The sequence below is a fragment of the Battus philenor genome, unplaced genomic scaffold, assembly GCF_028537555.1.
Source record: "Battus philenor isolate CCGP_79_NKW_IND1 unplaced genomic scaffold, ilBatPhil1.0.hap1 SCAF_9, whole genome shotgun sequence".
NCBI lineage: Eukaryota > Metazoa > Arthropoda > Insecta > Lepidoptera > Papilionidae > Battus > Battus philenor.
Genome location: NW_027181759.1, coordinates 6,883,609 through 6,911,212, shown reverse-complemented (window position 1 = coordinate 6,911,212; position 27,604 = coordinate 6,883,609).

Below are 27,604 nucleotides of genomic sequence, written 5' to 3'. Positions count from 1 at the left end.
GTATAAAATTTACACCATTTTTTGAATGATAGTTATTATTAAAAGAATGTAATGATTTGATTCAGTGAACATCGCGAGATTTAACAAAGGTTCAGTTTCTGTAAATCACTTTTTACAAATGACCTTACTTGGAAATCGTGAAAATCTAATATAACGTGGATCTTTATGTTCCGAAAAATATCGAAGTTGACACGAGACAGGATTCTATGCATACAAAGTAGCGGAAAAAAACGCCATTTTATTTTTGAAGCCTTAGTAACATTAAAACTGGAAATAGTGTGCTAAATTTAACCGTTCAAAAATATTATAGAATTAGTAAATGCTTATTTTTTTTTACTACAGTATTAAAGAAACAGTGTCACCACTGCAGAGGAGCAGAGGATTGCGACTTGAGAATATGGGTTACGGTTTGGATTCCTGGAATGCAATCTTTATATAAAAACCACTTCGTGCATTGCATTTGCAATTGCATAGGTTTGCCACTGCTCACAAACAAGTTTCCAGAGGATGGGCAGCAGCGTATCTGCGTACCATAATACGTCACTGCGATCGCCAACCCGTCTGCCAAGCATAAGAATATAAGTTTTACAGTGGTGTTTATAGATTCAAATGACGACATTATTAAGAGATTCTTAACTTCATTTCATTATTTACTTCCTGCAGTAGTCAAGTGGTACTACATAATTTATCGTAGGATGTGTTAGTCTACACTATTATTTTACAAAGTAGGAAGTAGGAATCGACGACAGTGTAGAGCGTCCACTCAAAAGATGGACAGGCGACCTTGTTGAAGTCGTCGAAAGGCGCTGTATACAGACGGCTTCACACCGATTCTATACAAAAACTATGGAAGAAGCCTGCCTATCTACCAGTGGATGTCCTACGGCTGAATTTATGACAGAAATGCGTATGAATGCCATGTAGCTACATTCACAAAATTACGCGGCTAACTTCTTTATCCACTATATCGTAAGATAAGAAATAAAGTACAATTATGGCATTTCGACTGATTTTACATGTCAAAAACTAAAAGATTTTTATCGAACTTACAATGAATTACACTTCTTACTAAAGTCGAGTCTACCACTAGTTTAGATGATAAATAATTCAGATCTGAGAAATACCAGCGAAAGATATTGTGCAATATTACATATGTATAAGTATTTTTCAAAAGAATGTAAAATAAAATTTTTAGTGGACACTAAAATAGACGTAAACATATCATTTCGAATGTGTATTATCTTCGATAAAGCCTTTTAGAGTATAGTAACCGGTACCACAGAAACATTCTTGGACTTTTTTTTTCAAATCTAGCAATAGAAACTTTTTGAACATTATCTGGGATCCTATTGTGAAAGCGTATAAATTGTCCATAGAAAGAGTTATATAATGTTTTTATTCATCGTTTTAAGAAAGTCGATTCAAGACTGAAACAGTTAACTTTAACATAATGCATGTCACACTTTATGAGAAAGTCAATATTTCTTTTTGTAAAAATATAACGCATTATAAATAAATACGTTGCGTTTTATGGCTGAAATGTATTATCACTTACAATATATAGTAGTCCAGCTAATGGACGACCTTTAACATCAAGTAAACTGTGTGCTCTTTAGTTTATATTTAAGATAAAAAAATCCTTACATCATATAACTCAATAGACGCTGATGATTAAAACCGTTAACTAGCTGATGAGTGGGCTTTGTTAGAGAAAAATCCCTTTGTTGGTTAAATATACTGAAGCACATATTTCACAGTCGAGTACACGTAAGAGAACAATATTAACAAAGAAGCATAGTTGTTTCTCACGCAGCAAAACAATAAAGTAAACTACACAGTATGAAGACAAAGAAACTGGATAAAAGTATCGCCACTTACGTAGGAAAGAAATTTTATGTACAAAGAATCAAGACGAAACGTACATTTTTGTTGTTCGTATTAATTTGGCAATAATTTATCTGATAATAGAACATAGCATTGCATTAAAAATAGTAAAAGAGCACTTCCGTCGTCTTTAAAATAGGACATTGTGTAGCAACTTTTAATTATTGTAGTACCTTTCACATATTTATACAGATATAAATATTTATATATATGTAGCTATGTATATTTGAATATATGTATATATAAGTATTCGTGTATGTATGTAATAAAATGTATGTTTATGTGTATATATATTCACATTAGTATGATTGTATGCATGTATATATATGTACGTACACCCTAAACTGCCCTCTCCTTCATTTTCTCGTCTACATCCATAGGTATTCTGGTAGAGATTGCTTCGAGCGATAACACAGCATCTTGTATCATATGAATTGTTTTTTTTCCTCTATTTATTGTCTATGGTGTAAAAAAAGGTTTTAATAAATAAATAGTATTGCATCAAAGTTTTAATAACATATTTAAATAAATATTTTATTCACATTTCCTCTTCAAAGGTTATTATTTATTAAAAGATTATTCTGCGAGATAGAATTGTCTATTAATAAATGACTTCATTTACCAGCTTGACCTCGTCGCTGAGTTTGCATCGCTATGCAAACTTTGCAATGTCGCTACATTAACAGTGTCCAAATTTATATGTTTTATATTATTCGCAAAAGAGGAAACCACTGGACGATTAAATAATATTTGAGCAATACAGGATGTTAAACTAATATTGTTTTTGCAAACATATTCACGTACCTCATTTTATAACTCCTAGGAGTTCTAAAATATGCTTTATAACTCCTAGAAAAATATTTTGTACATTATCCAAACTTGATAATGAAAAAATACCTAAATTCCCTATACTATCTTTAATAAATAATAATTCAATTGTCTATTTAAAAATGAATTCAAAACAAAAAAAAACGAAAGAATGTTTTTTAATAAGAAATTAACTGAAACTTTTTAAAAAATTATAATCACTTTGCCTTTTGAAATTATGATACGTTATACGAATTACTAAACTAGTCTTAATTTATATACAGAAACTAGCTGATCCCGCAAACGTTGTTTTTCGAGAAAAATAAAGTTTTAATTAACAAATAAAAATAAGGGTTGATCGGAGAAGGGTGAAAATTTAGGTTTATATGTATGTATTCTTGTATGCTGTATCCTAAAAAAATTAAAACAAAAAATTTGTCTAAAAAATAAAAAAAAATTAGGCGTGGACAACCCTTAACATTCAGGGGGATGAAAAATATAAGTTGTCTGATTCTCCACCCTGGCCGATATGCACGCTAAGATTCACAAAAATCGGTTGAGCCGTTTCGGAGGAGTTAAATCACGCACACCGTGACACGAGAATTTTATATATTAGATATTTAAGTGATTGTAAGCACTTTAAAACATTATCATCATCATCATTTCTGTCGTAAGACATCCACAGCTGATCGTAGATCTTGCGTGTACCGACGACCTAAGCAAGGCTATCTGCCCACCATGGTACGGTCCAAGCCGCCATTTATTCTGCGCTACTTGACCTTACGAATCCGCTGGACTGTATCCGTTATTTTTGGTAATGGATCTCATTGTTCCGGATTCGATATCGTAGAGAAATCATGAGCCCTTTCCGAGTCTTTTTCAGCGAACAACTATGAACGTTAAGTTATAATGCTATTAACATGAAAATTAAAGATGCTAAGTATTGTTAAAAGAGAAATATATAAGACGAAGGGAAACATATAAGAAATATACAATCATTACACATATACATGTGAATTTCATACTTCTGGAGCAAATCGCGTATTAATAATTCGCATTTCAATTTCAATATTCAAAATTCCACACATCAAAGTGTTCATTGCGATTTGATATACCGATGAACCCCATGAACGGTGAAAAAGGAAAATATAGTTTATAATATGCAAACAGTTTCAGACTCATATAAAATGTATCAAAAAGCAACTATGCAGAATAACCAACATAATCCTCTTAATTATTTAGTACATTTTATAGTACAACTAATCATTTTTTACTCTGGTATAAATTGACAAAGATGAGGGTTAAAAGAGCTAAATATGCATATAAAAAAATTATAAACGACACAAGACCTTTAAAAAAAAAACTTAGCATTTTTTGTTTTTAGAAATGCTGGATGCAAGCAGATTTGAACAGGTCCTATTGGACTGAATGTCCGGCTTTGGACGTCTTTTGGCTGAAATAATGACGTTGATGATAAAAAAATTATTTTATTCTATCATATTATCGTTTCACGTGGTCGATGTCCTTGAATTTTAAAAAATTAGTACTTAAAAAGAGGTATAAAACTGTTGATGTAACTCTTAAAAATACATAAATATTTTTTGTACCGTCCTGTAAACCTTTTGTAAGACAACCACAAAAAAGAGCGACGGCTTGCCGACTCGCGCTGACATAGTCAACGAAGCTATAAACATATTAAACTTTATTAATTACATAATATTAATTATTAAACTAAAACTAAATAAGAGTTTCCATACATTCCCTTTATATTTTTTACACTGCTTACCGTCTACCGCGAAGAAATATGACAAGTACAAAGGAGCAGCCATACAGTAGCTAACTTAAAAGCGCACAAAGGTACAAATAAAATTTATGTTTCATTTAAATAGCTTTTATGTTTTCCCTGATAATGTACATGTTTGATTATTCTAGAAAATTAACTCATAACATTAATCGATGTATTTCATCATCATTATTGCAGCTGTAGGAGACCCGGAGCCTCCATCATGGATTTCCAAAGTTGGTTGGAAGCGGCCTGTATCACGTCTCCTGACGATCTTCAAGGTCACAAGATCGTCTGTCCTCTTTTTATGATGTCATATGTGGTGTTTGCCGGTCCATTATCTCCACTTCAGAACCTTAAGGCACCAGCGGCCATCTTCTCTGAGCGTTACGTACCCTGCTGTCACTTCAACTTCTTTATACAACCAATCCGTTGCACTATAGCGATATCTTTCATTTCTCTACGGATCTCCTATATCCCGTTAAAATTTCGCAGACGATTCCCTGCCATAGTTTTCTAATATTAATAAAAACAAGTTCAAAAATTAATTTACTTAAAGTTATTGAGCGTTAGCATATTCTAATAAGCAGTCATAAAGCTATGTCTGATCACGATTTAATAATTTTAATTGCTGCTTAACAGCTATAAAAAAACATAGTTAAACCATTAATTTTTATAAAAAACAAATAAATTCCGAGAATTCTGGGTCATCGCCAATAAAATAACAAAATTTTATTATACAAAGATTCTTACTAAAAAGTTCCACTACCATTATTATAAAATAAGTTTCCACATTCTTCTAAACACTGCAGGAATTTATTTCCCTCAACCCAATAAAATATATTTTGATTGTTCAAACTCTTTGCCGTTAACACTGGTAAAACTAATTACAAATTTTTATACTTTTAAATCATAACTTTGATTTTCGATCTATCTAATAACTTATTTGTTAAATCACCAGTTTTATTTTTTAAATATGTTAGTTATTAACAAATGGTATTACATTTGTGTTATTATATACAATTTTATCTTAATAAAGACCACAATAAACATTAAAACACAGGTATTTTATCGGACATTTTATCGACTAGATGGCCGAAATATTTATATACAGCCTAGAAAGACTCCATATAAATATTTCAATCTTTTCAATAGTACCTTTATTACTAAAGATTGTGTCCGTTTAAAAAAGCTTTAACGAAATCGATGGCGAGCTTTTTTCAAACCATCATATTACATACAGTTACTGACTTGTCTTGATCAGGCCTGACTTTGGTCGACTACATGGTCTTTTGCTGTCTTCTTAAAATAAATAGTTTGTCGAAGTTATCTAGTTGTTTGCGAGTAATGTGGCTCAATTAACTGTCGATTTTCGTGTAAACGATTAAGAATCATCTTTCAGAGAAGAAGACACAAATTGCTAATTTCACCAATTTACAAACATTAAAATAAATTGTTTTTATGTCGACTTGTATTTCTAGTTAGTTTACCAAAATGGTGAATCTAAAATTTCTTCCTTAATTATTTTAACAATATACCGTGAAAATCAATCCCCTTCATTTGGTTTTTGCGATTCTTCTATAACCTTAAAGCTCATAGTGCTTGCAACAAGATTGGTACAGCGTAATACGACGAATATGACTGATTATCGACTCATTTTATCTTAACTTCATTCACAATTAGTGTTCATAATAATATAGCACAAGAATAAATGCCTAAATATTATTAACTAATCAAAAACCTACACAAAGAAACCTGTTCAATTTTTCTTACCTTAAAGCATTATCCAAAAATGAAGAAATATTTATCGTTAAATTCGGAAACATTTTATTAACGAGAATTATCCGTAAAGAGATCATCGTTCGACATTAATTCTTAATTTTCCTTCAAATAACAAGAGCCGTTATTAAGTAGATTAATGTCTTAAGCGTGTTAAGCGTATAATAAAAATATTCAGGGCGATTGCTTGTAGGTATAAGAGCCTTAAGGGTTCAAGTTATCCAAAATCAATGGTTTTGAATATAATCGATAACGTGATTACAATATAGTAAGAAAAACATTTTTAAAATTCGGACATAATAAAATAATCATTGCTAACTTTTTATCACTGCAGATTTAATTATCTACATTCCAATAGAAAAAAAATTTGTAACATACCACGGTGATCAATTTATACAAAATGATTGTACATAGTTGTAAAAGTGTTAAAGCTTTTGCTGACAAATAAGATATACTTTAGAAGCTTTTACACTTATAGCCAATCACCCTGTATACACTGTTTGATAATATTATGAAATATATATTCAACAACAGCACATATTGTTTCAAGGTCAATTGTTAATAAAGAGAAATTATGTATAATTAAATCTTAATGGAAATTATTTTTCTCCACCTTATTCGTAAGGTATGCAAGTAATAATAAGAAACTATACATTAAATAAAACTAGAATAGATTGACTTAAGACTGATTGAAAAAATAAGTTTTTATCAGTTTACCAAAATTCAAAACACAGCGTTTGAACGATACCGAAAATTCTAGATAAACCAGTAAGCGTACTAAAGAATCCGTTCCTCGAAACCATCTCGTTTTGTCAGCTTTCGTTTTAATAGACTAATATAGAAGCTCAAAGACAATTTCATATTTTCTAAACTGAACTAAGTTTTTAGGTTTCAATCGAATAAAACAATTTTATCATTTTAAAAATTGTTATTGTAAAAAAATACCCCAGTTTTTACTTTATTCCTTTATTAGTACTATTTATTAATTTCGTACTCATACAAATACAAGATCTTTAATTAAACTGATATGAAGTAAGGATAAAAAATTTTGTACGAATTGTAGCAAAATTTTGTTAGAGTGGAATCAACAAAACGTAAAAGAATGATACTCAAATTATACACATTACGAATTTAGCTTTTTGAGATGACAGATGACCGCTGGGGCGTCAAGATTCTGAAACATACACTACGGATCAGCAATGGTAAGATAAGACGTCCACTCACAAAGTGAACAGACCACCTTGTTAAAGTCGATGGGAGACGCTGTATGCAAACCACTTCCATCCAGTCCTACAGGAAATCTGTTAGTTGGTTATCTAAATCAATAAATCTTGCTCTAAATCAGTATTTTTCAAATTTATATATGCCGTGCCCTACTTTAGCGTTTTTAAAATCCTTACACTCCCTTATGTGCCATATATATCTTTATATTAAACCGGAAGACGACGAGTCTACTTTCGAATTGCCCCCTAAACAATTAAGTTGCCCCCTTGTATCGTGCGCCCCTCGCTGAAAAACGCTGCTCTAAATCGTCTAATGTTAATCTTACGTAACACAATAATTCTCATTAAGAAAAATTTTAATGTTTCATTTTTTTTAAATCACATTCAAAATATGTATTAGTTTTATGCCATTTTTATTTCACTTAATCACTTGCAGAGTAAATAAATTCTTCGACACTATATGTATAGAATAACATAATGGCTTCTTACGCCCAGTGTCGAGTACAAACTTCGTTACAATAAACAGGATAATGGAATATCATGCGGCTCACATTTCTATTGCGAATAAGTAGATTTCTACTGTGTGTGTAATATTTTTTTATGTTTTATATTATATTGCACGCGGAAGTGTCAGTTGACGGCAGAGGTATTTGAGCAATGAGGTACGGGAGACAACAATTGACAAGACGTACATGAGACATTTGAGAACAGACAACTTGACGTTTGTTCTACCTCCCCCATCCTTCCGCTTTCATACCCCCTATATAAAAGGTGTCTTACAGTAGCGCACACTATGACAATTTATAGTGAATAATCTTCTAATATTTTTTAATTCTCGTGTCACGGTGTTCGAACTTGAACTCCTCTGAAACGGCTTGACCGATTTTTACCAAATTTTATATGCGTATTTAGTAGGTCTGAGAATCGGCTACTATCTATTTTTCATACCCCTAAGTGATAAGGGTTGTTCACCCTTAAAAAATTTTTTTTATTTTTTTGACGAAATTTTTTGTTTTTATTTTTTTATGATACAACATATAAAAATACATACAACCCTAAATTTTCACCTCTCTACGATCAACCCTTATTTTTAAATTGAAAATTAAAAATATTTTTTTTGCAAAACAACGTTTGCGGGATCAGCTAGTCTACAATAATAAATCAGTGACTAATTAACTATTTAAAACAATCTCTGCCTAAAGTTTTAATTTGTGTTATAAAAAATCATGTGATTAGGTATTGTAAGTCATGAACATAATTTTACAAGACTATTATAATCAAAATGTCCAAAATGAGTTCCTTCTGTCTGCTTAATTAATTGTATAATGGATACATAACATAGTACCGTTCTACATATACAAAAATACTATTAATAATAATACTTACTTCAAAAACTTTGTATGTGAATACATTCCTGTCATAAACCATGAATGTGCTTAGTTTTTATTAAATTTAGATGAATATAGTGATATATTCATTTTTATACATTTTGCTGTGGACAAAAGAAAATTTGACATTATTAAAACAATACGATAATAAAAAATATTCGCAGACCCCAATTTGCATTTGATTATCAAATAAGAAAAGTCTCAAATTGGATATTATGGTTTTATTACAGAGTTTGTGGACTTTATTTTTCTTTGATCTTTTCTTTTAGAGAAACTGTGGAAGCAGCATTGTTGTCATGATTTTATTTTTGTTGAAATATACCGATGTTTAATATTTCACAAAACTATATTATATAGAAGCATTAAATATTCGAAAATAGTATAATACCAATAATTGCTCTGTACACAAAAAAGTATATTTTAAAATAATTTGGTTTATTTTTTAAACATCGTAGCTGCGGCTTTTCTAGAGTTGGAAAGGTTCGTTAGGTTCGTGATCAACGTCGGATCACGTGAATTGATTATACGTTTGCTCGCATTTGCTTTAAAAACTAAAAAAATAACAACAAATTTTATTATTTTACTGTATTTTTTTACTTTAGATATATTTTTACTTTAGATATACTTTAGATATTTGGGATTATCAACGAAGAAAACAATGTAATGTACACGCAACTTTAAATGAATATATAATCGTTACAGTTTTATTGCATCTCTTATTACAGATGGAAACAACTTGAGTTAATTGTATCAAAAACTAGGTTAAATTTCTTTCTTTTTGGAGAATGTTCGACAAATGTCGGTCAACTACTGTTCTGTTGTATTGAATTGAATTGAATAAAAAATAAAGAGCCAAGCTAAGTTAATGTAATACAACTAATTTACTGATTTATTGGTTTGTATAGGCAATAAGAAAAGCTAAGTATCATAATAAAATAAAATCAAGTTTTTTATTGCTTGCAAAATAATAAAAACTCTATTTTCTTATTTACAACGTTTATTGGGATACGAGATTAAATTATTGTATAGAGCCATACAAACTACACAGTCAGAGAAACTGAAGAAAACATTATAAAACCTACTTTATAAAAACGTAAATGTTTCGTAACAAATCATACCGATTTTTAAATGATTATGGCCTTTTTGTAACAAAACAAGAAATTTATTTGAATCTCGTGTCAATGACAAGTCATTATTTAGGTCTTAACAATCTTCATCGTATGCGAGCCGTGTGCTTAAACACAACAAATACGATATTTCGTAAACATCAATAACACATTAAGCAATGGACAGGAATCCGAAGTGGTCCTGAACTATTTTATCTTGCTGTGGACAAAAAGAAGTATGTAAAATTGAATGATAGCCTTTAGTGAACGGAAGAACAATTTGGTAAAGTTTGTCACACATTATGAAAATTGTAATCATAAAATAGAAAAAATATCACTTATTGTTTGAAATTCTCAGTAACACATAATTAACACAACAATTTTTTTTAGAAAATATTACAACAAAGTTACACAAAACTATCACACACACACATTTATCCCTGCAAATTTTGTACGGCCTGAAGTTACAAGTCATTTCAACAGAAAAAATAAATTAATGTAAAATATTTCAGTGATCACTTTATACACGATAGTGGGACAAAGATGGAAAATCTATGTCTTTTTACTGACAAATGAGCTATGTATTACATTCACTCCTTTAAAATTTTTACGCCTATTACCAATCAACCTGTATAATACGGACTGTGGCACCGTAAAATGAGATATATGAGAATGAAAGTAATTTATGTAAAAAAAGGACCAATATTTAGTCTCTGTGTTTGGCACTAATCGATGTAACATAACTCCTGAAGATGCCCCGTGGAGGGGTGAAACACATTTTGAGTGATTTGGCGGTGGCGGTTGTGTGATTCGCATTGTTTGCCGCATTCGCATTTATCAGCGGGCTGGCAGGCGGTGCACTTTATTGCACGACTACCACTGCATGTGCGGAAGTGGCTAAATATTGGTCCTTTTCTTACTTAGGATGGACTTCCACGAGGTAACGCCTGATTACATTAATATTAAATATTCCATATAATATAATATTCCATACTTTTTATTTTAATTTTTTTAATCTGTTTTCATATTTATTGCTTATTTTTATTTTTATATAGTACTATGTTCCATTTCTTTCTTAACAAATTTACTTCGTGAATTGGTATGTAAAAAGTAATTTTATTTTGTGCACTGCAACAAGGCTAAGCATATTCTAAAGTTAAAATTGAGTCATACATTAATTCATAAGAGAAACTAGCGTAACATAATTCGCCAGCACATATTTAAGTTTGAAAACACGCCAGGAAATCTAGGCTTGATAGATTAGCTGTCATCGTAGAATATCGTTTGAAAAAGAAAGGAATGAGTATTTCATGGAATAAATAATAAACAAAATCAAAATAATGGCAATGACTTTAAAATGTTCTTACTTCTTCATTGTGGCGTCATCTTACAATAATTAGAACGAAATTTTTTGAAAAAGCTACGAAAGAACAAGGCATTTAGATGTTCCATTCCTTATATTTTATTTCAACCGCTTTCATCTTGGGCATGCTTATTTTAGTAATTGCTTTAAGCTATTTGCATTTGTAAAATTTGTATGAAAACATAGTTAAAAACTCTTTCATTAAAACAAATTATAATGTCAGCAACTAGTACATTGAGTATCGATTCTCCTTTAGTGAAATAATCTTAATATGATAAAAACGTCTGGATTTTACTGTAAAGTGGTTAAAAAGTACCATTGTGTTAAGCGAGAGTACTCCGTATTAGCGGATTAGCACGTTAGTGTCAGTGGGCAGGCCACATGGAGCACAGAAATGATGGCAGCAAAAGGCCTTAACCTTCTGGTGTGAAGATCACAAACTGACTAACGCAGCGTAGGACATTCACTGACAAGGTAGACAGACGACTTTGTTAACCATTTGATTGCTGAGCAGCACATATGCTCTGCGTTATTTTGTCTCGAAAATTGCGACGCAGCGCTTATGCGTTTCAGTTTCAGTTTCAGTGTGACTTTGTCTCCAAAGTGTGAACGAAGTCTAGCCTCACGCATACTTTATTTATTAATCAATTCATTTACACCTTTTTTTTTTCATTGCAAGCTCAGCGCTTGGAGTGTTCGGACGTGTCTCCCGACTTTCCTGCCTCCCGTATTGCTAACTTACATTAGGTTCGCTGCCTTGCACCCCGGTGCAAAGAATTTCTGCGCACAGCGTTTGGAAGCGCGAAAGTGTCTTCGGACTTTTCCATCTCCCTCTCTGCTGTTGCTGCCCGTTAAATCCTGTACCCCTGCGCACGGATTCGCTACGCTCGGCGTTTTGAGTGTCCGAACTTCCCCGCCTCCCTTAGCAGCTGACGAAGACTTTTGTCTCTTGGTCGTCCCTGAGAAACCGGCAGTGAACGCACTTTCAGTCCGTGAAGGGTCGCAGACTGCGCTGCTCCTGTCGCTTCGGTCCGGACGGCTCCTTCGTCGTTCCAAGTCAAGAAGCAAGCGGCACCCGAGCCACGTGTTCTATCAACATCTGGCAGCCTGCTTGCTCCCCGAGCTTATTTAGATTTGCCGACGCGTCGTAACGCTCAGAAACGCGGATTTACCTCCTGCCGGACACCGCGGGGGTGCCCAGAGTCACCTCCGAGGTCACTTCATTTAGACTCCCGCGATCTCGCGCTCTCCAACGTTCCGTGCTCGCAGTGTCCTACCCTCCCCCTGCCGTTCTGCAGGGAGGTTCTGTGTAGTCCGACTCCACCCTCACCACTCCACCTAACAATGACGCAATCCAGGCGTCACTACACGTTTCTATCCTTCGGCGAAGATCCGGTCATCACTTTCGGCCGTAAGATGGCCAGAAAATACCCAGACGAGTACAAGGCAGATGCCAAGAACCGTCTCACCCGCTTCCTAAGTGACTCCCCGGAGTCACCAGACACCCCCGTCCGCTATAAAGAGCGAAAATCCCTCCCCGTCGAGGACCCACACCTGAGCGACGGCTAGTCGGACTACACCTCCGGGTCCGAGTATCTTGGCATGGACTCCGAGATGGAGATCGACGGACCGAAGTCTGTCCCCCGAACCGGCGATTTCACCCGCGTCACCGGCAAGAGGAAGAGGTCACTTCGTGCCGCTACCTCCCCCACTCACCGCAGCAGTACCTCAAAAACCATATGATTTTAATTTTCAAAAAAGGAAACGATTTATGTTTATCTAGTTTTTAAAGTACGAAAAGAATTATTAAAATTAATCGATAACTGTCTAAATGAGAATTTTTATTTGACAATATCAAAACAAAATATATTCTGCAGTTTTCTTGCGTTCTTGCAATAATTTCTTATCAGTCAAACTGTTAAGATCGTAGGAAGAAGCTGGATGCTGGACGCTTCCAATGGGACCCTCAAATCTATGGTTGATGCTTTGTGCAACTGTGGACGCCATACACATTAATAATTGCTCTTATCGCGTACACTTACAAACAGTTAATATATCTGTTAACAAATGAAAAAAAAGAAAAGTTTTTTTTTAGCCAGTTATACAATTTATTATTATCTTCTTATTAATATCTATTCACGCAGAGTTTGTGAGGATTGTAGGATGTCACAGTTCTTATATTATTTAGTCCGCTAAGTTATTGCTTATCCCAATAATTGTATTTACTAAACAGTAGCGATTTCATATCAATGAAACAAACTGCGCTTTTCCTGAAAAACTTAAGATCTGCACAGAATCCTTTACAATTTTTTTATTTGTTGAAACGGAATATTAATAGCAAATGATTTTAACATTATCTCAAAAATCTAGTCTAGCTTTGTCTGGAAACTGGTATACATATACATAAATGATGGCGAATGTCGAATTATAAAATAATATCTAAGCGTCGCTAAGCTGTCGCCTCGTTATATTTTTATGTGAAATGATTAGTTTGAATTCATATGAGAACTTTCATGTAACGGCATGTGGGATAAATTTACTCAATTACTTCCAATAGGTTCTGGCAGTGAGTGAATGTAATTTACGACGTCGTTTGAACTTTTCTTTAGGTGATAAAGTTTCTCGCAAATTATGCACATTAGGTTGATGTGGATGGAAGATTGCATCAAATGTAAGTTCTTTGGAATTATCAAGATTTAAACCAGATATTTATTTGATTATTTATTATGCGCAGAAATATTCTTACTCAAAAGCATAGTAGAATATAATTACCGTTTTTTTTATGTTCGCCGCCGCTATGCAGGGGTCGTGCGGTCCGTAGCCTTGTACAGGGCTCCCATATGGGCAAGAAGCCTGGCCATTCGTCGCTATGGGACAAAAGGATGGCCATACGGATCGTATGCGGATATCGTACAATATCGTTCGTGGCGGCGACAGTCCTGGCGCGCTTTCCTCCCCTTGACATTCTCCGCCGGGGCGGCGGTGGCGAGCCGGATCAAGTACTCGAGGCGGTCAAACGGCGCGGAGCGCTCGCGACGTAGCGTGCTAAGCTCTCGGAAGAGCGCTATAGCGCTATAGCGCAGACGTCTCGTTGGAGCGATCCTGCCTGTCTTCAAGACCTGGATGCAGCAACGAGACGGAAGGCTCACCTATAGACTTACGCAGGTGATCACCGGGCACGGTTGCTTCGGTGATTACCTGTGTAGGATTGGACGCGAAGCGACTGCGAACTGCTTTCACAGCGGTGGGGCCGCCCAGGATTGCGCCTCGCACACGCTCGCGGACTGCCCGGCGTGGCAGTCGGTGCGGCGGATCCTGGCGGACGAGATCGGACAGGACCTTTTCTTGTCAGCAGTCGTGACGGCGATGCTGAGCAGGTCATTGGCGAGGAGAGCCGTGGCCTCTTTCTGTGAGACCGTTATGGTCCAGAAGGGAACGGGATCGGCAGAGGACAGATCCTGCTCGGAGATAATGCCGTCAGCGCAGAGATGCGCTTCGCGACGGCCTTCCGGTGAATGGTGCTCCCCTACCATAAACGGGGCTTTCAGAGTCGCGGGAGTTTAGGGTGAGAGCCCTACACTCGCACTAGCTTTGGCGACTCTGAGGCAGACGATAGTTCGACGTGGTCTCAAGCCATCGTGATAGCACCACGAGGGTTTCGGGGGTAGTGTGAACCATATACGCATACCCCGGGACGGGCTATTTAAAATATCACAGCGCGAGGAAAGACCGCGTGACCTGACCGGAAGACACCGCGGTCCCCTGTATAGCACAGAGGGCTATCACCGGGATGGTTTTAGTGGGTAGGAATCCCACATACCCCTGTCCTCCCCCCAGTGGCGGGGCATCTTGAACGATCGGAAGATTTCCCTCCCGATTCCAAAAAAAAAGATTTTAGGCGACGTGTCTTTTGCGCTTTGTCACCTCGAATCCGCGGACTCTGCAAATACTACTTGGAACAGAAAAAGGAAGCCAATATTTTAATTTATGAATAATCAGCGGAAAATTAAAAAGTTAAAATTATTACAAAAATATTAAATCATTTGCCTGTATTGACGAACCTCATTATATTTTTAGTAGTACATAAAGTTAAAACTGACTGATATCAAATAGCAGGAAAATTTACGACACGATTTATGATGACACTGATTATGAAATTACGAGGAACGGTAACGATAATTGATTACGATTCTTAATGATATACTACATTGGTCGTAATTTTTAAAATATTTTTAGTATTATTAACTTAACTTTCATATGTATTTAAAACGGTAAAGAATAACATAATGTACAGAATGCTTACTTATGGGTTTAAAAGCTTTGATAGGTTGAGAGTATAGCTCATTTCCTGTGAATTAATGTATGCAACAATCTTTCCGCAAATATAAAATACCATAATGATAACATAATAAGAAAAAGCATTTTCAAATTTCGAATTACTGCGTATTAAGATTAATAATTGTTTTACTATCTGTTCATGCAGACTTTGTGCTGTCAGGTAAATGCCGTTCCTATTCCAATAGAAAAAATAAATTAGTGAAATATATTTTAAAGTGATTCCATGATGATTGGAAGTAAGTGTAAAGACTTTTTGCAGACTAATGAGCTTGATAAAAATTGAGACAAATAATTAACATAACAACTAATAGAGACAAATTATATTGATAAAACTAAATTTAAAATATTTTAGTATATGCTACAAATTAAACAAAAACGAATACATTGACGCCGTTTTCAAAATTTAGTTACATTAGCATGCCTTTATCTATTAGATTCCAAATATTGATAAAAAAATTGAAGATTATATTGTAAATACTTATGCAATTTTTTGACGCAAATAATTTGGTCATGTTAACAAAAATATTTCTTTTTCGAATATTCCGTTTATTCCCTACATAACCGAAAAATAAGACAAAAAAGATGTGATAAACTAGTTTGTTATGGGAACACTATCATTTTAGAGTGTAAATCTTAATTTCGGGTGCTAGAATAGCACATAAATGTATTTTTTATATTTAGTCAGACATAAATATAAAACCAAAGTTGATTAACTCCGTCTCGGATGTCCCTGACAGTAATTTACGCTCCACTAAAACTTTTCTTTTGATAATAAAGGACTTCGCAAATTACCACATTTATTTTACGCCGAAGAAAATTACGGCATATATAGCTTTCTCGAATTTTCTTTATAAAATTATGTACGGCAATTACAATTTATTAAGAGTTTATCTGAGCCTATTTTGAAAAAAAGTCTTAATTTCTTTCCTATCTTGTGATTGAAGCAATAAAATTCAACTATTTTTCATAATTACTACAATCGTAGCTTCTTTCATGTAATTAAATAATTTAAATTACAAATTAGAAAAAACTTCTCTCAAACGTGCACAAAAACCAACTATTCTTTACAGAAAACAGCTTTAACTATTAACCAGAAAATTTACTACTACAATTTGAAGACATTTGTAAAGCTCTTGATATTCCTGAATAAGTTAAAGTGCTTTCTATTGTGATAGGAGAAACGATTGTTCTATTCGAAATTTAATAGCAAGTTAAAGTATAATTAATTAAACAAATTGATTTCTTATTATTAAATTAGGATTGTTAATGACAGACATGTTTCATCAGAATTAAAAAATGTTTCTGAACGCCTTCTTAATATGATGCATTTATATTTTTTAAAGTATAAAGACACGGGATAGGCATTCATCATCCAATGCCGAAGGAAATTCACTGGTAGGCATAGGCCTCCATATATTTCCAACAGGACCTGTTAAAACGGATCGCATCCAGTATCTTCCTACGGCTTTAACTAGATTGTCTTTTCACTTTTTAGGTGGACGTCCTAAGCTGTACTAGCCAGTCCGTGGTCTTCCGTGTGGTTATACCTCCACAAACATCCAGGACCCTGAATCATCTCATCAGAGCTCCACATACGTATTCCAGCTCCAGCAATAGTGTTCAAAGAGCTTCCCGAAATTTTGGCTACAAAATAAAAAAAAAGTTTTAGTAGATAGGAGTCTGTCTGGCAAAAACCTTTTGTTACCCTCGCAGCGGAAATTTGTCCAATGTAAAATCCCACTAAAAATCTTTCTATAAATAATTCTTTTACTGTTGACAAAATAATCAAAATTTGGATTAACACACTTTACAACACTAAATAGAGACAGCAAAGGAATTACGAAACGTTATCTTTAATCGTAACGATGAGTTAAGTATTGTCATAGTAAAGTAATACGTACTTAATGATGCGTTAGTCCTAAACCAATATTAATTTATATCGTTCACTCCAGTTCCCACTCCACCCTTTCTTGACTTCTTATAAAATAACAATTTATTTTCTGGTACAGTTTCTAAATATGAATCAATGTGTTCGTAATTAGATATTTCTTCTCTATTTAAAGATGAATGAGTGGTCCGTTGACTAAAGATTTATGCAGAGCGATCGTATCCCAGTTACGTCGAAGACGCACAAAGGAGAACTATACCCGTGTAGGTGTATAGTGTAAGTAATGCGAAGCGTAAGGACTACTCGGCGGTCGGGATCGACACGGGCCTCTCCTGACAAATATATAAGCATAGAACTTACAGGTACTTTATCTAGCCTATCTAACAGCGTGTGAATGTATATTTTTTCAATGACATTTATTACTTTGTTTTGAAATCTCCATATTCTACATGAATAGAAACAATCGCTACGGAAATTCCCAAAAAAAAGATGTTTGCAAGGAAATACTCCAAATAGTGTATATCTTTACAATCACACTTAATAAATTTTTAAATCACGTAGGATATTTGGTTAATATATATGTTGTATTATTGTTTATACATATATATTTATTCATAATTATACGCTCAAGGAATCTGAACCGAAGATTAATGTTTGTCTGTTTATGCTGTCCAATTTGAATCATTTATTGTGTTCAAAGTGTGTACTACCTGAGAATAATGCTGGAAAAAGTTCTCTTCTGTATCGAATATATATATACGTACGTTTTAACCCGGTTAATCGACAGCAATAGAATGAAGTTTGTTACAAAAATATTCTTTGCTTCCCACGAATAAAAGCAGCACATTTTAATTTAATCTGATAATAAAAAAAGAAAACTCGATCGTTTTCCACGTAGTAAGATTAATGCTCTCTTGGAGCTCCAGTTATAACGCTCACAAAAAAAATATTTTGACAGATAATCTTACAGAAACGATATACACGTGATTGCGTGTACCCTGTAATGCCCTTTACAATATTAAAAAAAACTGTTATACAGTAACATTATGTAAGGCTCCCGGTACGCGGGGTCAACTCGGACTGACAATCTAGTGTAGCCTGGTACAGGGCCATTTTGCATATTGCCCTAACGACATTCACACAATCAACACGACTATCCCTCATACAATAGAGCCGCATATTTGTTAAATTTTTAAATATCCTGCAATCTTACAATCTTTATTTTCATCACGACGTTATTTTAAATGGATCCTTTTTTATTAATGTGCAGCGCTACTGCGCTACATTTAATAAATGGACAATTGATTATATTATTCATTATCAATTGAAATCTGCATACGATTTTTTTTTATAATTAAAAGATGTGATATTCCGTTTTACGTATAATATAGCTCGAATATTGCTTGCGCGCTAATTATGTTCACTTCTAAAATTGTATTGTTTGTGTAGGAACATAAGCAAACAAACAAATTCATTCTTACAATGAAAACTTTTCATAATTAAAATCCAGCTCGCTATTGCTTTTTCGTTTTCTTCTTTAATCGTCAGCGCTAGGCAATTAATAAAGTTTAATTAAATGAAGTTCACAAGGATTCAAAAAACTTTTTGAAAAACGGCTGTCAAAATGTCAAAAACTATTAAAAATTTAAATTTAGGTGGTGTACCTGTTATTTATCGTCTTTATACATAAAAATTAGATGAAACTAGAGAACTAACCTAACTTAACTTCAAAAAAATTAAACAAAACTTTTTGTGTACCAAAAAGTATAAATAAACATTATTATTGAATTATTACAGTGTAGGAAATAGAAATTATTTTAGTGATTATCCATTGTTTCTGATTAAGTTATTAAATCGATAGATGATCAGTCTATAATAACATTTATTTTTCAAAGAAAATCTATTGGATTACAGCAGACCTTTACTTTTACAATATATAGTCTATAGGTAACCATTTTTTTTAAAAACTTAAGAACTGGCGAGAGTTACTTATGATGATATTTGAAGGCCTTTTCGCGCACATTTGTAGGGTTCTTGTGAGAACGCTTACCAGCCACTACTCAACAACAATACTCTTTAAACTAAATTCATTATTGTCTACGAATTCAAACCAATGTTTTAATTTAAAGTTCTTTATATAATAAGAAAGTGTCAACCTTCACTTCGCTTAAAATTAGGCACCCATCTTGCCAAAGATTACGTAAGTTCCTCTCTTCTTATATTTATAATAATAAGGAACTTTTCTGCACTGCTTAGAAGTGTCTTAAACTTATTTTTATAACAAAGATCAGTTTAAGACACTTCTTCCAAGTAATACATCCAATCTTGGTAAAATATCATCGCACCATATGAGGCAGTCTATTAACATATAATTGCTGTAAAATATAGTATTTTTAACATTTCAGATAAAACGATTTTATGCAACGAAATTCAATTCATTATAGTACGGTCTTGTTAAGAATGACGTAAATCATTATTGTCCGCAGACCATAGCATGCCACGCAACCAATCAAATCGCAGAATACGACTGTCGCCTTCGAAACTATCTTAAACCAGTCACTGTCACTTTATTTTCTTATTAGGAAATATTTCAATTAATCAATTCACCGTATTCTAAAAGCAAGTGAACCATAAAAGGTTTATGCTATAAATTGACAACTTTAAATTAATCATTTAAACCTTTTAAAAAAAAAACATCATCTTGTTTGTAATGGTTTACAATAAAATAACATACACATACATCCAAGCGCATTTTATTTGATGTTATTAAAAGAATCATTATAATTTCAAACGCTTTCAGCATACCGTATGTTATGAAAATTAAAAAGTTTAATTAATAGTTTAATATTCTACAGAAATTAACTTTCAATATTACGTTCATACTCAAACAACATTCACTGCAATGATTTAATTAACATAAAAGTTCATAATACGAATATTAATTTATCCACTAAAGGATACAAGGAACCAATGTCGATTTCCATATGGCAACATGTAATTAATAACTAATAATCTGGATGGACAATAATTAAAAAAATAACTGCCGCCAAAACAAAGTTCTAAATCTTCAAGAAAAATAAAAAAAAGATCAAAAAATACAAACCATTTATGATTAAAGAAGTACTCATTGTATTATTCACCTAGTAATGTTTTACTGAAACACAAGTCCGAAAGATATGAACCGTGATCCATTATACAGTTCACAATATAGATTTCAAATTCATATGTGAATGGAACATACTCACATGTATCTCTCGAATTTTCAGTATTAATCTATGGCGATTTTCTTTTGATGTCTTTCTTGGCCATGTCTAAACCGGAAATCTAAATAACCGAAAACAACCGAATAGAATAGTAGAAATACTGCTTTAAAAGTTATACAAATAACTAATAAGAAACGGAAAATGGTTTACAGATACTTATTAAATACGTATTGAAAGTTATATATTACATTAAATATGTACTAAAATCACAAAGATGTACTATTTTTGGATGACCTGGATACATAATTTTAATTAATAATTAATTATTGTAGACGAACAACATTAGAATGAAATGTAATTTATAATTACAAATAATAGGTTATTTCATTTGCTTGATAAGATTAATTAAATTCTGAATGGAAGTTTGCTTTTCAGTTCTGAGCATATTCGAGACAAAAGGATCAATTTCGTCAAAGAGATTAGATTAACGTCGAGAGTTTACATTGTAAACAATGTTGTGATTACACAATTCACTACTTTACATTATTAAAAGTTGAAAAGTTTAACACATAAATAGCAATTCAAACTTAATTGAATAACATAAAACAATTTTAACATTTAGTATTTAATGACAGATATATGAATTTTTCAACTCCGTCCATTTACATCTAACCACAATACTTTAGAGAATATAATACCAGATGGTTTTTTCCTTTGTATGAATATCACGTGAGTTTTCTCAAATTTATTATGTAATTAAAAATTTAAATATAAATAGGCTGTTTTTTGACATGTTATTGTTATAAATTAAGTAAATAGTTTTAATGGTGTTACTGGTACAATTACGTAAACCTTGATTCTCCTCAATTTATATTGAAGATTATTCGTCAAAGCTAACGTGTTTTTATTTTTTTAATAAAAAGTTCGTTGTTCCATTTTCCGCAGGCTATTCAGTTGTTATACTTTGTTCCTGAACTCCAAGGAAATGTTTTATTTAACCTTCGTTTATTTTTGAAAACTTATCTTTCTTAATAAAGTTGAAAGAACGTTTTTGTTGATAAATGCTAGTCAGAAAGCGACCGTAGAAGGAACGAAGATAATAAAGATGCATAATAATGTCGTTATCTCAGACATCTGCATACTGTTAGCAGAATCTTTAAAGTCAATAGTACGTTTCCCTTCTCACATTCAAAACTGAATAATCGAACGATGAAGGCAATGAAATGTGTTACTGCTACTTTTTCACTGCGAATTTTACAATATGAATACTAGAAACATAAACAAATTTTCTATTTTAAACTTGCGTTCATCGTGATGGTAATTCTTTCTATGGGTTATGTAATATTCAAAATTCTTCTGCCACTAGAGTTTTAAAAGGTTACCTAGTACGTTTATATGGTGAGGCTACTACACTATAAGATTACAAAGGAATGATGTGTTCGTCTCCTGGCTTCAATATTCTTTAAATATATAATTTGATATTCTTTCAAAAGGTACATAATCCTGGTTTAGTTTTTTTGCCTGTGCCGGTGTTAATAATCAGAAGAGGTATGTAGTAGACTTATCTTAAAGTCGAAATATAATCAATTCTATGTTGAATTAGAATTTTTAAATCATTATTTGATAGTTTCGCTTTGTTTAGACAATCAAATATCTATACTGTTCGTCTGCCGTTTTCTAGAAGGTAAGTCATTACGTTGTATATTATTTTTACCATTGTTACATATTTTCTAGCTTAACGTTCACAGGATTTGATTTTTATTTAATCTTGAGAAGCACCGCATTGCTATAAATACAAAATTATTGATTTACACAATATTAAACAATAATTGTGAAATAAATTACACAAACATTCTCTTCTAACGTAGCGTGCACATCTCTATTCACGCCGATCGCCTGTTTTGTTACGTCGATTGTAGCACATGAGACAGAGAGATCATATTCTTGATCACAGTATTGCAGCTAATATAATTAAATTGTCACAGAAACACTATTATATTCTGTAAATTGCCAACTCCTTGTAAGAAAGCCTTCGCTGGCACGAGTTTTCCTTTGTGTATTCAACAAGCGTCGACTGCTTCGTCAAACGTTTTATCCACTTCCATTGAACGTGCAAAAGGAAATAACTTTTTCAACGAATACTTTCAATTTAGTTTTATTTAATTATTTGCGTAGTTATAATTTTTTTTTGCATGAGTTATTACTTTTTAGACTTAATATATATAAATAAGCGACATAGCCCAGCGGATTGGCAAGCTGAGGTGGCAGTGTACAGGCCACACAACTCTCATAATAGATGACATTAAGGTTATGGTGTGAAGATCACGGAAGGGCAGTGTGGGACGTCCACCCACAAAGTCGTCGGAACTTGGTAAATGCAGGCTGCTTCCAACTGGTCCTATTGAAAATATATAGGAAAGGCCAATGGCTAGCTGGGGTCTTGCTTCAACTGAAATTATGATGACGATGGTGTATATTACTGTATTATCTTGGTATCAGTAATCATATGAAAATGTCGTTTTGCTCAAAGAAGAATTGGTTTTTGTCATTAAAACGAACTTAATTTAGTTATTTTAGTGAATTTGACTCGACAGTAAAAATATCGTAACACAACATGTGATGGGACTTGGTTTAAAGTAATTTTTAGTAGGATTTTCATTATCGCAATACCTACTTCTTTAGTGCTCTCTAGCAACATGGACATTAAGCAATCGGCTATATTTTGCCGGCTATATTTTTTATAAAAAAAAGATATTCATGATAAATTTATATCAAGTTTGTTATTAATACAAAACGCTATGACATTAGACAATAGCGTAATATAGTAAATATGGTTCCAGTCTGCATTCCCTGGAAGTCAAAGTTCGGATGACACACGATCTCTTCTATATCTCTCTAGTCACGAAATCTTAAACTTTGATATAAAATCTACCGTCTCTTCTCTAAAAAATCACATATAACAAATAGTAAACATAATTAACTTATAATAAACTAACTAAAAGAGTAAATTAAGCAAAACCGATTATATATTATCATTCAACGAATTATTAATTACAAATCGAATAAAATAATTACGGAACTGTATTATCTAATTGAAATCGATACCTTGTTCACAATAAATTATTTGGAAATGATGTATAATTTTTGATTAATATTACAAATCACATGAGAAACGAATTAACGGGGTAATTCCTGTTTATTTATTATCATAAATTAATAGTTACATACTTCAAATGATACAAAAAATAATAATATATTTCTCTCGCACAACAAAATGTGGGAATTTTTTTTAGCCTTCGTCTAAGGAATGTATGTTAAACAATAAGTTATCTCACTATCCATAAAGAATATAGCAAAAGAGATCGATTTAATTCGTCCAAAAATCTCGCTGTTTTTGAGAGAGACGATAACTAATATTGTACCGGAACTTTGAAATACAGCTAGCTTTTAACCATCGAGCCGTAGCCCAGCGATAAAGGACAAAGAATTGCGATCGTAGGTTGTGGGTTCGATTCCCGGGATACAATCTTATATAATTCATTCACACTGTGCATTAGTTACATTAAATTGCCATAGGTTATATAAAAGTTTCCAAATAATCGATAGCTGCATCCTCTACGTACCATTATACCACATTGCGATCGCCAGCCCGCCAAACGTGATGATTATGGTATATCCCACCATAGATATCTTTAAGAGAGAGTTAAACAACGACGACGATGATCAATAAACATCTTGCACGTTTTTATATTTTTACAAATAACAATGTATATATCAAAAACCTTGTCACCGAAGGCTATGAACATGTACTTAAGTACCACAGTTTCGCTTGGCACCTGTAGTTTGATGATAAGAAGTAGGTTCGATGAACTCCTACTGGCTACAACTAATATAATATAGATGATGAATGACTGTGGCTACGATCCATCATTGTAGCATAGCGCTAAAACGACTTCACCTACGTTACAATTAACGGTCGCCAAGGAGATTTTAGTACGCACATAATTCTGTCCTGTTAATAGAAAGCGTTTTTTATACTCCATGAACCAAAATAAAAATAATCTTCGCAACCAACATATTAATACACACTACTAGTGAGAATTTTAAAGGTTATTGTTTCTTATTTTTCTACATCTAATTTAAATAGTTTTTTTTTTATAATTAATTTAATCTTAATAATGTGTAATCAACTCTAAACTCAATATATAAAAAATATTACAAAACATAGTTTTTATTGTTCGGCTTTAAAATTCGTAGAATTATTCGCTCTAGTTTTGGTGCCTAAATAGTAGGTGAATTTTCAAAGTTGATGCCATAAACACCCAACAATTACTCTTTCAATTTATTTATCGACTATACAAATATGAGCCGCAACAGTAATTATATTTTTCCATGCGTTAAAACCTTTTATAGAGCAGTAAGAAATAAAAAAAAGTTTACACGATAAGGTCGTTCACAAGTTATGACGTAAACAATGCAAAGTTATATAACCAAGAACACAATGTCTATGATAAGAAAAAAATATACGTAGATATCCAAGGAACTATTTTAAAAACAAAACAAACTACTAAGATGTATGGCCGTTAAAATAACGTAATGATCAAGTAACACGGATCTAAATACGCCTGGCAAACGAGTGCTAGTACAGGGCTGTCCTATTTGAGGCCTCTAGTTACATCAAAATCTGATTTAAAGACAACAGGATTCATATATTTACCACATCTGACAACCTCAAAAATACAAAGGTTCCTATTGGCTTCATTCACATACACACAGATAGCTCACATGAATCAGTTACCTTATGTATTAATTCTATCTAAATTTGTACAGTCCGACATTTACTTATTAATCAATCGGGTTTCTGAAGCATTTACTTAAGATTGGAAAGGAACAAGATTTATAGCTTTTGGGTACAAATCAGCTTGTTCATTATTCACTGTATTACAATAGCAATAGTAATTTATTAAAAAATATATAGCACTTCAAAGACAGAACTAATTTTAATTAATGTAAGAAAAATATATATATGCGGTTAGCGATAAAAATAATGATTAGCATTAAGAAAGGGACCAATATATACTTAGACTAACTACTTCCGCTATGCAGCAGCAGTCGTGCATTGAAGTGCACACCCGACAGCCCTCTGATAAATGCACGTGCAGCAAACAATGCGAATGTTACAGTGCCAAACAAGTATGAAACTCGGAGTTTGGCACTGTAACATCTGCTGGATGCCCCATGGAGGGATGAAACACGTGTTGAGTGAATTAACGGTGGTAGTTGTGATTCGCATTGTTTGCCGCACGTGCCTTTATCAGCGGGCTGGCAGGCGGTGCGCTTCATTGCACGACTACCGCAACAGCGAAAAGCGAAAGTAGCTATGTATTAGTCCCTTTCTTAGTTAGGATGGACTTCCGCAAGGTAACGCCTGAATCTATTACATATTTAATGATTAGCATCTTTATCTAGGTCTCATAAATTTAGTCAATCTTTTATGGGCAACTGTATACCGTATTAGAAAACACTTCCATATAATAAATGACTCCTAAGTTTATCATGCATTATTTTTATGTGCATTAAACAAAAATGTTAAAAAATTTTTAAGTAATAATAAAGCTATTGTTTGAATTTCTCTGCTATTGTATTAAGTATTGATATAATTAATATAATATAATTACCCTATTATTGTAAAAGTAAACACAATTAACCGTGTAATTATATTGTGCGCTTTCTCAAATGCGCGTTTGAAATTCCCGTAGATTTAAGTTGAAGAATGCCACTATTGCAAGCTCAATCCGATACCTATTTCTACCATTAGGCTTTACTGTAATAATAAAAACATTTAAAAATTAATTTTGTATGTGTGTATATTAAAAATTAATATTGAATTATGATTCATATAAAGCTGAATGTATAATTATCGAATTTTGATTAAAGCATCTCCGCCGATAAAGCTAAATACAGTAATTGGTGATTTTGCGATAACGTTAAAGAGAATTCGTAAAGCCTCGCGCAGTATTCTGCTAAACAAATGGTTCGTATTCGAACAATTTTCAGCTCGAACATAGAGATAAGCGGTTGCCTGTATAATCAATCATTATAAATATCCACAAATGCCGCATGCACGATCGAATGACCGCTTCCATTCCAACAGAACATGTGGGAGTATGATAAACGACATGGCATTTATTTAAAATTAAACTTTTACCTTGTTTGCTAACTTTCGTATACTTTTCTAAAGTTTTATTCCAATCATTGTGAGTTATCACAATTATATTCGTAACAAATCCAAACAATCCGTGATAAAATTAACATTGTCAATGGTAGTCGATGAATAATGAACAAGGTAATTTATGCCCAAAAGCAATAAATCTTATTTCCGTCTAACCTGATGGGAATGATTTACAATCATGATTAATAAGTATAGTTTTGTTGTGTAATTGTAGGAAATAGATATTGAATATTCGACCTTTACAATATTTATAAGGATAAACATAGTTTAATGCAAGTATACATATTACTTCAAACATATATACATAGTAAACAATATAATATATATAACATTACTTATTTATATAGTATGGAATATTGCTCGCGATCATACACAGGATAATAGATATACACAGGTGTAGAAGCTTTAAAAGAGTTATTCTTTGTTTCAATAGCGTTATGATAATGCAGTGATAAAAAAGTTTTCTAAGAATCGGATAACTACATTCTAAAATTAATTATTTTTTACTAACTATCCCTGCAGACTGTACTGCCAGAAGTAATAGCCTGTCACATTCCAATAAAAAAGTAGATTATACACCTATACGCAATCCTCGTGTATAATAAATATT